The sequence below is a fragment of the Oncorhynchus mykiss genome, chromosome 9, assembly GCF_013265735.2.
Source record: "Oncorhynchus mykiss isolate Arlee chromosome 9, USDA_OmykA_1.1, whole genome shotgun sequence".
In the NCBI taxonomy this organism is placed as follows: domain Eukaryota; kingdom Metazoa; phylum Chordata; class Actinopteri; order Salmoniformes; family Salmonidae; genus Oncorhynchus; species Oncorhynchus mykiss.
The window spans coordinates 70,486,397-70,498,752 of record NC_048573.1 but is presented as its reverse complement, the minus strand read 5'-3'; positions in this window follow the sequence as shown (position 1 = coordinate 70,498,752).

Sequence of the window (12,356 nt, the reverse complement as noted above, 5' to 3'; positions counted from 1 at the left end):
TTATTCTATGGGGACAGCGTGTGTATGAGTGTTCCACAGATGAATGTTTTTATATTTATCTCTATTTCCCTGTCTCTTTCTCTCCTTCAGCCTCACTGTATCTCTCTTTCTCTCCTTCAGCCTCACTGTTTCTCTCCTTCAGCCTCAACGTTTCTCTCCTTCAGCCTCACTGTTTCTCTCCTTCAGCCTCACTGTTTCTCTCCTTCAGCCTCACCGTTTCTCTCCTTCAGCCTCACCGTTTCTCTCCTTCAGCCTCACCGTTTCTCTCCTTCAGCCTCACTGTTTCTCTCCTTCAGCCTCACCGTTTCTCTCCTTCAGCATCACCGTTTCTCTCCTTCAGCCTCACTGTTTCTCTCCTTCAGCCTCACTGTTTCTCTCCTTCAGCCTCACTGTTTCTCTCCTTCAGCCTCACTGTTTCTCTCCTTCAGCCTCACTGTTTCTCTCCTTCAGCCTCACTGTTTCTCTCTTTCAGCCTTCAGCCTCGCTGTTTCTCCTCTTCAGCCTTCAGCCTCACTGTATCTCTCCTTTAGTCTCACTGTTCTCTCCTTCAGCCTCACTGTTTCTCCCATTCAGCCTTCAGCCTCACTGTTTCTCTCCTTCGGCCTTCAGCCTCACTGTTTCTCTCCTTCAGCCTCACTGTTTCTCTCTTTCGGCCTCACTGTTTCTCTCCTTCAGCCTCACTGTACCTCTCTTTCAGCCCCACTGTTTCTCCCCTTCAGCCTTCAGCCTCACTGTGTCTCACCTTCAGCCTTCAGCCTCACTGTTTCTCTCTTTCAGCCTTCAGCCTCACTGTTTCTCTCTTTCAGCCTTCAGCCTCACTGTTTCTCTCTTTCAGCCTCACTGTTTCTCTCCTTCAGCCTTCAGCCTCCCTGTTTCTCTCTTTTAGCCTTCAGCCTCACTGTTTCTCTCTTTCAGCCTCACTGTTTCTCTCCTTCAGCCTACAGCCTCACTGTTTCTCTCTTTCAGCCTTCAGCCTCACTGTTTCTCTCTTTCAGCCTCACTGTTTCTCCCATTCAGCTTTCAGCCTCACTGTTTCTCTCCTTCGGCCTTCAGCCTCACTGTTTCTCTCTTTCGGCCTCACTGTTTCTCTCCTTCAGCCTCACTGTACCTCTCTTTCAGCCTCACTGTTTCTCCCCTTCAGCCTTCAGCCTCACTGTGTCTCACCTTCAGCCTTCAGCCTCACTGTATCTTTCTTTAGCCTCACTGTTTCTCTCTTTCAGTCTTCAGCCTCACTGTTTCTCTCTTTCAGCCTTCAGCCTCACTGTTTCTCGCCTTCAGCCTTCAGCCTCCCTGTTTCTCTCTTTCAGCCTCACTGTTTCTCTCTTTCAGCCTTCAGCCTCACTGTTTCTCGCCTTCAGTCTTCAGCCTCACTGTATCTCTCTTTCAGCCTTCAGCCTCACTGAATCTCTCTTTCAGCCTTCAGCCTCACTGTTTCTCTCTTTCAGCCTTCAGCCTCCCTGTATCTCTCTTTCAGCCTTCAGCCTCACTGTTTCTCTCTTTCAGCCTCACTGTTTCTCTCTTTCAGCCTTCAGCCTCACTGTTTCTCTCTTTCAGCCTCACTGTTTCTCTCTTTCAGCCTCACTGTTTCTCTCTTTCAGCCTCACTGTTTCTCTCTTTCAGCCTCCCTGTATCTCTCTTTCAGCCTTCAGCCTCACTGTTTCTCTCTTTCAGCCTCCCTGTATCTCTCTTTCAGCCTTCAGCCTCACTGTTTCTCTCTTTCAGGCTCACTGTTTCTCTCCTTCAGCCTTCAGCCTCACTGTTTCTCTCTTTCAGCCTTCAGCCTCACTGTTTCTCTCTTTCAGCCTTCAGCCTCACTGTTTCTCGCTTTCAGCCTCACTGTTTCTCTCCTTCAGCCTTCAGCCTCACTATTTCTCTCTTTCAGCCTTCAGCCTCACTGTTTCTCTCCTTCAGCCTCACTGTTTCTCTCTTTCAGCCTTCAGCCTCACTGTATCTCTCTTTCAGTCTCACTTTTTCTCTCTTTCATCCTCACTCTTTCTCTCTTTTAGCTTCATCAAAAGAGATTCACGAATGTTAGGTGCAGGAACTACATTTTTTGAGGCACAGGAGCGATTGCAGGGCACCAATAAGACAAAACAATTCCATGAACTGCAAACCTCTATGTATCTATTTACATAGAAACTACACTGTTTATGAGCTCTGTGCATGTTTTGATGTCTTGTCTTCCCATCCCTTTCTATGCTCACAATCGTCTTATTTACCTGCCCCCCCCTCTCTACTTTCTCTTAATAAAGCCCCCTTCTCTTAATGAAACCCCCCTCTCTCTACCTTCTCTTAATGAAACCCCCTCTCTCTCTATCTTCTCTTAATGAAACCCCCTCTCTTCTCTTAATGAAACCCCCTCTCTCTCTACCTTCTCTTAATGAAACCCCCTGCTCTCTCTACCTTCTCTTAATGAAACCCCCTCTCTCTACCTTCTCTTAATGAAACCCCCTCTCTCTACCTTCTCTTAATGAAACCCCCTCTCTCTCTACCTTCTCATAATGAGACGCCCTCTCTCTACCTTCTCTTAATGAAACCCCCTCTCTCTACCTTCTCTTAATGAAACCCCCTCTCTCTCTACCTTCTCTTAATGAAACCCCCTCTCTCTCTACCTTCTCTTAATGAAACCCCCCTCTCTCTACCTTCTCTTAATGAAACCCCCTCTCTCTCTATCTTCTCTTAATGAAACCCCCTCTCTTCTCTTAATGAAACCCCCTCTCTCTATCTTCTCTTAATGAAACCCCCTCTCTCTATCTTCTCTTAATGAAACCCCCTCTCTCTACCTTCTCTTAATGAAACCCCCCCTCTCTCGATCTTCTCTTAAACCTCTCTCTACCTTCTCATAATGAGATGCCCTCTCTCTACCTTCTCTTAATGAAACCCCCTCTCTCTACCTTCTCATAATGAGACGCCCTCTCTCTACCTTCTCTTAATGAAACCCCCCCTCTCTCGATCTTCTCTTAAACCTCTCTCTACCTTCTCTTAATGAAAGCCCCTCTCTCTACCTTCTCTTAATGAAACCCCCTCTCTCTCTATCTTCTCTTAATGAAACCCCCTCTCTTCTCTTAATGAAACCCCCACTCTCTCTACCTTCTCTTAATGAAACCCCCTCTCTCTCTATCTTCTCTTAATGAAACCCCCTCTCTCTACCTTCTCTTAATGAAACCCCCTCTCTCTACCTTCTCTTAATGAAACTCCCCTCTCTCTACCTTTTCTTAATGAAACCCCCTCTCTCTCTACCTTCTCTTAATGAAACCCCCCTCTCTCTACCTTCTCTTAATGAAACCCACTCTCTCTACCTTCTCTTAATGAACCCCCCCCTCTCTCTACCTTCTCTTAATGAAACCCCCTCTCTTCTCTTAATGAAACCCCCTCTCTCTACCTTCTCTTAATGAAACCCCCTCTCTCTCTACCTTCTCTTAATGAAACCCCCTCTCTCTATCTTCTCTTAATGAAACCCCCTCTCTCTATTTTCTCTTAATGAAACCCCCTCTCTCTACCTTCTCTTAATGAAACCCCCCCTCTCTCGATCTTCTCTTAAACCTCTCTCTACATTCTCTTAATGAACCCCCTCTCTCTCTACCTTCTCTTAATGAACCCCCTCTCTCTCTACCTTCTCTTAATGAAACCCCCCTCTCTCTACCTTCTCTTAATGAAACCCCCTCTCTCTCTACCTTCTCTTAATGAAACCCCCTGCTCTCTCTACCTTCTCTTAATGAAACCCCCTCTCTCTACCTTCTCTTAATGAAACCCCCTCTCTCTACCTTCTCTTAATGAAACCCCCTCTCTCTCTACCTTCTCATAATGAGACGCCCTCTCTCTACCTTCTCTTAATGAAACCCCCTCTCTCTACCTTCTCTTAATGAAACCCCCTCTCTCTCTACCTTCTCTTAATGAAACCCCCCCTCTCTCTACCTTCTCTTAATGAAACCCCCCTCTCTCTACCTTCTCTTAATGAAACCCCCTCTCTCTCTATCTTCTCTTAATGAAACCCCCTCTCTTCTCTTAATGAAACCCCCTCTCTCTATCTTCTCTTAATGAAACCCCCTCTCTCTATCTTCTCTTAATGAAACCCCCTCTCTCTACCTTCTCTTAATGAAACCCCCCCTCTCTCGATCTTCTCTTAAACCTCTCTCTACCTTCTCATAATGAGATGCCCTCTCTCTACCTTCTCTTAATGAAACCCCCTCTCTCTACCTTCTCATAATGAGACGCCCTCTCTCTACTTTCTCTTAATGAAACCCCCCCTCTCTCGATCTTCTCTTAAACCTCTCTCTACCTTCTCTTAATGAAAGCCCCTCTCTCTACCTTCTCTTAATGAAACCCCCTCTCTCTCTCTATCTTCTCTTAATGAAACCCCCTCTCTTCTCTTAATGAAACCCCCCCTCTCTCTACCTTCTCTTAATGAAACCCCCTCTCTCTCTATCTTCTCTTAATGAAACCCCCTCTCTCTATCTTCTCTTAATGAAACCCCCTCTCTCTACCTTCTCTTAATGAAACCCCCTCTCTCTACCTTCTCTTAATGAAACTCCCCTCTCTCTACCTTTTCTTAATGAAACCCCCTCTCTCTCTACCTTCTCTTAATGAAACCCCCCTCTCTCTACCTTCTCTTAATGAAACCCCCTCTCTCTACCTTCTCTTAATGAAACCCACTCTCTCTACCTTCTCTTAATGAACCCCCCCCTCTCTCTACCTTCTCTTAATGAAACCCCCTCTCTTCTCTTAATGAAACCCCCTCTCTCTACCTTCTCTTAATGAAACCCCCTCTCTCTCTACCTTCTCTTAATGAAACCCCCTCTCTCTATCTTCTCTTAATGAAACCCCCTCTCTCTATTTTCTCTTAATGAAACCCCCTCTCTCTACCTTCTCTTAATGAAACCCCCCCTCTCTCGATCTTCTCTTAAACCTCTCTCTACATTCTCTTAATGAACCCCCTCTCTCTCTACCTTCTCTTAATGAACCCCCTCTCTCTCTACCTTCTCTTAATGAAACCCCCCTCTCTCTACCTTCTCTTAATGAACCCCCTCTCTCTCTACCTTCTCTTAATGAAACCCCCCTCTCTCTACCTTCTCTTAATGAAACCTCTCTCTCTCCTTTGGCTGAGACAAGAACAGCTCAAGGACTGAACTGTCTACATTTAAAACAAGAACAGCACGACCTACTGTCACGGCTGGCTGAAGGACAAAGGTGCAGCATGGTAAGCGTACATTTTATTTTTTATAAAAAATGACGCACCCAGACCCAGACCCAGACCCAGACCCAGACCCAGACCCAGACCCAGACCCAGACCCAGACCCAGACCCAGACCCAGACCCAGACCCTTGGGCTATGTGCCCTGAACAAAGTCAAAGTTAACTTCCCACAAAACAGGTGGGGGAAAAGGGTACCTAAGTATGGTTCTCAATCAGAGACAACGATAGACAGCTGTCCCTGATTGAGAACCACACCCAGCCAAACACATAGAAATAGAAAATCATAGAACATAGAACATAGACTGCCCACCCAAATCACACCCTGACCAAACCAAAATAGAGACATAAAATGCTCTCTACGGTCAGGGCGTGACACCTACATTTAAAACAAGAACAGTCCAAGGACAGAACTACCTACATTTAAAACAAGAACAGTCCAAGGACAGAACTACCTACATTTAAAACAAGAACAGTAGAACCATTAATGATTCTACACACATACCTACTGTACGTTGGTACGTACACACATACCTATGAGTTATTTAGGTCAGATATGGGAGAGGGGTTGTGTTGTGAGGTGTTGTTTTATTAGGTTTTTTTTGTAAAGCAAATTTGACTGCTTGCATTATTTGAGATGGAAGGGAGTGCCGTGTGATCATGGCTCTGTATAATACTGGGATTGTGAAGAGACCCCCGGTGGCATGTCTGGTGCAGTAAGTATGTCTGTCAGAGCTATGTGTATGTTGATTATACAGACAATTTGGACATTTCAATGCATCAATGTTTCTCACAAAGACAAGAATCGATGCAGTCAAGAGCAAGTCGTTCTGCTCTTTTCTCGACCAGCTGCACCTTTACTAGTGCCTGTGAGGTACACTGTCAGAGGACCAAAAAGGACCGCATGTAGACTGAATAAATGTTAAAAGCTATACTTGTGCTCAACACACGACAAAGTACATTGCTAGCGTGGAAAGAGATCGAGGGACACGGAAACAGGAAATCAAAGGTATTTAAGAGAATGTTATTTCAGTGTTGTTCTCTACTGACTGTCAGGGCTGGTATCCCCTCTGGCAACAGGACAAGGTTATGATGTATTTCTGGTTTGACGTGCAATACTGGGTCCGCCCTTCTGCCTTATCAACCTACTGCAGACTGCTGGTGTAGACTGTCTATTGCTGATACCACACCTCATCAAAAGTACTCAGTCACTGCGAACCTCTCTCACGACACCTCCCTACCTATGTTAATACCAGCCCAACTCAACAAATAAACGGGTGTCTAGGCAGGAATCTGTTTTTATTGTGACTAACTATAATACTTGTCACCATACTACCACTATGTTATTACATCTTCATTCGGTGCAGTCATTTAACGTGCTACACGTCCATAATGTGTAACATTCATTCAATCTATCACCAAAACAATGTCTCAAAACCTGTTTTTTTTTATTTATTTTTTTTATTTTTTTTTAAGAGTTGAATAATCCAATGTTTTATATATATATAAATAAACAAGGTCAGTTATGAACATGTGTATCCTGAGTTTGAATGAAAAGACCATATGATGGCAGCACACAATACATGGAACATCCTTGAGTATCAAAAAACCATCCACGGGATTAGAAAATTAAATCAGAATTTGTACATTTCCATTGAAGCTCTCCTATTCGGGCCATTTGCATTCATTTACAATAGCAGAAAGGCTGTGTTTCGAATAGCACCTATTGAAACGTATAGGAAACAGCAAGCTCACATAGAAAACATCAGACAAGCAGACAGAGTAATGAATACATGTGCTGTAAACAACATATAAGTCTCACATATCGCACCCTATTCCCTCATATAGTGCACTACGCTTGACCATAGCCCCATGGGTCCCGGCCCAAAGTAGTGCAGTGCTTAGGGATCATAGGGTGCCATTCGGGACACGCCGTCTTGGGTTAGGAAATTAAAGCCGTTATAGTCACACGTATCAAGAGAGGACTGCATCTCAGGCTTAATACGGTAGCTTTTAAAACGTGCTGAAACGCACCTAACGTTGATGATGCTCGGCAGTAGCAACACAAGCTTCAGGAAGTCTCCACAGAACATGACTGACTGGTTGATGGCTGCCATCATCTTTAATATAGTACTGTAATGGTAAAATGTCATTACTTTCACACACTGTCTGTGAGAGAACTAAATTGGTCAACATTGAGTGGTTAGAAAAATATGATTATAAATGTATATCGGTTAACCAGGAAATAAAATGTACATGAAATGCCAGAAGAGACCGTTGGGTAAAACAGGTCCAGACTGTCTGAGACAGGTCCCAAATGACACCCTATTCCCTATGTAGTGTCCCAAATGGCACCCTATTCCATATCCAGCGCACTACTTTTTACCAGATCCCTACAGACACTATAAAGGGTATAGGGAGCTATTTGAGACAGTGTCCCTGTAGAACACAGACAGTTGACCAGGTTGTCCCTCTCCTCTATCTGCTTGTCCACTGCTAGGTCCATTTAACAGTCACTCCTAAAAGTGACTGAGTAGGTCATTTCACCACCTCTCCTGAGTGTGACCAAGAGGTTCTGTGGAGAGACCTGTAGCTGGACTGTTATCATTTCAAATGGGTCTTCCTTTAGCGGCTTGCTATGTTTATGTGTCTCTGTTGTATTGGGTAGTGTTACTCAAAGGAGCTGTGTTTGGAGGGAAGGCTAAATCCGTACGCAAAGCAAAGTTGCTGGCGTTCCACTGCTGGTATTTATAGCTTTTTAACCTAAGTTGTGTGTATGTTGTATATTATTAAGACTTGACTTAAAGTGATTTTTGGGACTGACATGTTCCCTATAAAATCACAGCCAAGTGAGCCAACATGCTGTCATTCTGCCAATGGAAAACCATTGTCTAAACACGAAGCTGATTCTAATGTGTTGATTGGTGGAGGGATGGGAGAGAAGGTTGAAGGGGAAAAGAAACTGCATCAATATCACTCTAAAAGTGTAACACTATGTCTTAATACTTCCTGTACATGACACAGTGTACATTATCTTACTGTACATGACACAGTGTACATTATCTTATTGTACATGACACAGTGTACAATATCTTACTGTACATGACACAGTGTACATTATCTTCCTGTACATGGCACAGTGTACAATATCTTACTGTACATGACACAGTGTACATTATCTTCCTGTACATGACACAGTGTACATTATCTTACTGTACATGACACAGTGTACATGATCTTCCTGTACATGGCACAGTGTACAATATCTTACTGTACATGAGACAGTGTACATTATCTTACTGTACATGACACAGTGTACATTATCTTCCTGTACATGACACAGTGTACAATATCTTACTGTACATGAGACAGTGTACATCATCTTACTGTACATGACACAGTGTACATTATCTTCCTGTACATGACACAGTGTACATTATCTTTATGTACATGACACAGTGTACATTATCTTACTCTGCATGGTGCAGTGTACATTATCTTCTTGTACATGACACAGTGTACATTATCTTCCTGTACATGACACAGTGTACATTATCTTACTGTACATGACACAGTGTACATTATCTTACTCTGCATGGTGCAGTGTACATTATCTTCCTGTACAGGACACAGTGTACATTATCTTCATGTACATGACACAGTGTACATTATCTTCCTGTACATGACACAGTGTACATTATCTTCCTGTACATGGCACAGTGTACAATATCTTACTGTACATGACACAGTGTACATTATCTTCCTGTACATGACACAGTGTACATTATCTTCCTGTACATGGCACAGTGTACATTATCTTACTGTACATGACACAGTGTACATTATCTTTATGTACATGACACAGTGTACATTATCTTACTCTGCATGGTGCAGTGTACATTATCTTCCTGTACATGACGGCATGTACATTATCTTCCTGTACATGACGTCGTGTACATTATCTTACTGTACATGCCGTCGTGTACATTATCTTCTTGTACATAGCGTCGTGTACATTATCTTCCTGTATATGGTGCCGTGTAAATTATCTTATTGTACATGACGTTGTGTACATTATCTTACTGTACATGACACAGTGTACATTATCTTATTGTACATGGCGTTGTGTACATTATCTTACTGTACATGACACAGTGTACATTATCTTACTCTACATGGTGCAGTGTACATTATCTTCCTGTACATAGCGTAGTGTACATTATCTTCCTGTACATGATCATAAACATGATTATCAAGCACTAGAATTCTACAACCACATCTCTCTCCTAGACGATCAAGTGAAATGTCTTACCAAAACATAGAAATCAAACATACTAATATGAGCTGTGGAAATACATTTCTCCCATCCCGACTAGCATAAGCAGGGATGGGAAGACAGTTACTCAAACTGTGGGATAGAATAATCAGGGCAATTAGCAGATGAACGGAGCTTCCCCTCTCACAGTATCCCTCCCAACATCTCTGGCGCTGGCAGGCTGTGATGGCTCTGTTGGGTGGTTTTGCATCTAAGTTGTTTATCGCCAGCCTCTGGTAGCATTAACCAGCCATCTGTTTTAAACCAAACACATACAAACTCTATAATCTGTGCCTGGAAGAAGGGATTTCTGAGTATCCTAGTGGTGAGGAAATACTCTCCAGATGTGAACAAATCGTCCAGTTGTAGTTTATCGTCTGTAACCTGCCCTCCATCAAGGACCTGCACACCTCCAGAACAAGGAAGCAGGTAAGATCATCGCCAACCCCTGCCCACTCTGGACACCCAGCCCACCCTGGACACCTTGCCCACCCTGGACACCCTGCCCACTCTGGACACCCTGCCCACTCTGGATACCCTGCCCATTCTGGACACCCTGCCCACTCTGGACACTCTGCCCACTCTAGACACCCTGCCCACTCTGGACACCGTGCCCACTCTGGACACCCTGCCCACTCTGGACACCCTGCCCACTCTGCCCACTCTGGACACCCTGCCCACTCTGGACACCCTGCCCACTCTGGACACCCTGCCCACTCTGGACACCCTGCCCACTCTAGACACCTTGCCCACTCTGGACACCCTGCCCACTCTGGACACCTTGCCCACTCTGGACACCCTACCCACTCTGGACACCCAGCCCACTCTGGACACCTTGCCCACTCTGGACACCCTGCCCACTCTGGACACTCTGGACACCCAGCCCACTCTGGATACCTTGCCCACTCTGGGCACCTTGCCCACTCTGGACACCCAGCCCACTCTGGATACCTTGCCCACTCTGGGCACCTTGCCCACTCTGGACACCCAGCCCACTCTGGACACCTTGCCCACTCTGGACACCCTGCCCACTCTGGACACTCTGGACACCCAGCCCACTCTGGATACCTTGCCCACTCTGGGCACCTTGCCCACTCTAGACACCCTGCCCACTCTGGACACCCAGCCCACTCTGCCCACTCTGGACACCCAGCCCACTCTGCCCACTCTGGACACCCTTCCCACTCTGGACACCCTGCCCACTCTGGACACCCTGCCCACTCTGGACACCCTGCCCACTCTGGACACCTTGCCCACTCTGGACACCCAGCTCACCCTTCCCACTCTGGACACCCAGCCCACCCTGGACACCTTGCCCACCCTGGACACCCTGCCCACTCTGGACACCCTGCCCACTCTGGATACCCTGCCCATTCTGGACACCCTGCCCACTCTGGACACTCTGCCCACTCTAGACACCCTGCCCACTCTGGACACCGTGCCCACTCTGGACACCCTGCCCACTCTGGACACCCTGCCCACTCTGCCCACTCTGGACACCCTGCCCACTCTGGACACCCTGCCCACTCTGGACACCCTGCCCACTCTAGACACCTTGCCCACTCTGGACACCCTGCCCACTCTGGACACCTTGCCCACTCTGGACACCCTACCCACTCTGGACACCCAGCCCACTCTGGACACCTTGCCCACTCTGGACACCCTGCCCACTCTGGACACTCTGGACACCCAGCCCACTCTGGATACCTTGCCCACTCTGGGCACCTTGCCCACTCTGGACACCCAGCCCACTCTGGATACCTTGCCCACTCTGGGCACCTTGCCCACTCTGGACACCCAGCCCACTCTGGACACCTTGCCCACTCTGGAGACCCTGCCCACTCTGGACACTCTGGACACCCAGCCCACTCTGGATACCTTGCCCACTCTGGGCACCTTGCCCACTCTAGACACCCTGCCCACTCTGGACACCCAGCCCACTCTGCCCACTCTGGACACCCAGCCCACTCTGCCCACTCTGGACACCCTTCCCACTCTGGACACCCTGCCCACTCTGGACACCCTGCCCACTCTGGACACCCTGCCCACTCTGGACACCTTGCCCACTCTGGACACCCAGCTCACCCTTCCCACTCTGGACACCCTGCCCACTCTGGACACCCTGCCCACTCTGGACACCCTGCCCACTCTGGACACCTTGCCCACTCTGGACACCCAGCTCACTCTGCCCACTCTGGACACCCTGCCCACTCTGGACACCCTGCCCACTCTGGACACCCTGCCCACTCTGGACACCCTGCCCACTCTAGACACCCTGCCCACTCTGGACACCCTGCCCACTCTAGACACCTTGCCCACTCTGGACACCCTGCCCACTCTGGACACCCTGCCCACTCTGGACACCCTGCCCACTCTGGACACCTTGCCCACTCTGGACACCTTGCCCACTCTGGACACCTTGCCCACTCTGGACACCCTGCCCACTCTGGACACCCCATATTTTAGAGATCCCATTCCACTGATTCTGCTCCAGTCATTGCCATGAGTCCGTTCTCGTCCGTTCTCGTCAATTAATGTGCCACCAACCTTCAGTGATGTACACCTCCACAAAACACTGTTGATGCCAGTGCTCTCCAACCCTGTTCCTGGAGAGCTACCGTCCTGTAGATTTTCACTCCGATCCCAATCTAGCGCACCTGATTCTAATAACTAGCTGGTTGAAAAGATTCATCTGGTTAGTTACAACTGCATTTGAAGAGAAATCTACAGGAGGGTAGCTCTTAGGAACAGGGTTGGAGAGAGAACCTACAGGAGGGTAACTCTCAGGAACAGGGTTGGAGACAGAACCTACAGGAGGGTAGCTCTCAGGAACAGGGTTGGAGACAGAACCT